Source organism: Monopterus albus, unplaced genomic scaffold, assembly GCF_001952655.1.
Source record: "Monopterus albus unplaced genomic scaffold, M_albus_1.0 scaffold120.1, whole genome shotgun sequence".
Classification (NCBI taxonomy): domain Eukaryota; kingdom Metazoa; phylum Chordata; class Actinopteri; order Synbranchiformes; family Synbranchidae; genus Monopterus; species Monopterus albus.
In genome coordinates, this window is record NW_018128000.1 from 1,125,602 (window position 1) to 1,126,333 (window position 732).

Below are 732 nucleotides of genomic sequence, written 5' to 3' on the forward strand. Positions count from 1 at the left end.
ATGTGTCTTCAAAAATTGGCCTATATGTTTTTTGTTTGTTGTTGTGCTTTGTGAAATGTGTTTTCTGTTTTATTGTTACAGTATGTTTTAGCTTTATTTTTTGCATTTTTTATTTTATTGTTACGTTGTGTGCAGTGTTGTGTATTGCACCTCAACACTGGACTGTTTGTCCCTCTGGGGTTTTGGGAAACGGTGCCAGACATTTCTCATTGTTTTCGACCTACATTTTAGATATATCAAAGAAATAACTGATTGTTTACGAGATGCAACAGAAAGCTAATCAACAACTATTTAATGAATAATCATTTAAGTCAATTTGGAAGGACAAAACTAGACATTTGGAAATGTCACCTTGAAAAACTACAACAAAAGTTTAAACAAAACAATCAGCTAATTAAGAAAATAACAGGCACATTAATCGATAATGAAAAAACATTAGTTGCATGAGTGCTTGCAGCAGCGTGAAAGCGGAGCTAACGAGCGGCACTTGAACGCAGCATTAGGCACTAGCTTCCTCACACAGGCGCATACGGACACAGCGGGTGTTTGGCCAAACAAAAGTGTGCTGCTGCTGTGTGTACGGTGTTTCCCCCCAAACAAATCTTCATGGGGATGATGCTTCGGGAACGAGACTGCAGTCCGAGAACGGACCGGGGAATGTAACGTTAACGGTAGCTCCGGAGCCCTTGGAACCGCACGAGGCAGTCAGACTCGGTGTGAGTACAAATGTAA

General features: G+C 40.4%; 1 protein-coding gene across 3 annotated transcripts in view; it reads left to right on the plus strand.

Annotated features, from left to right (window-relative positions):
• Positions 1-732, plus strand: part of mast3b (microtubule associated serine/threonine kinase 3b) — a 35,158-nt gene that overhangs the window by 5,803 nt on the left and 28,623 nt on the right. The window lies entirely within an intron of this gene.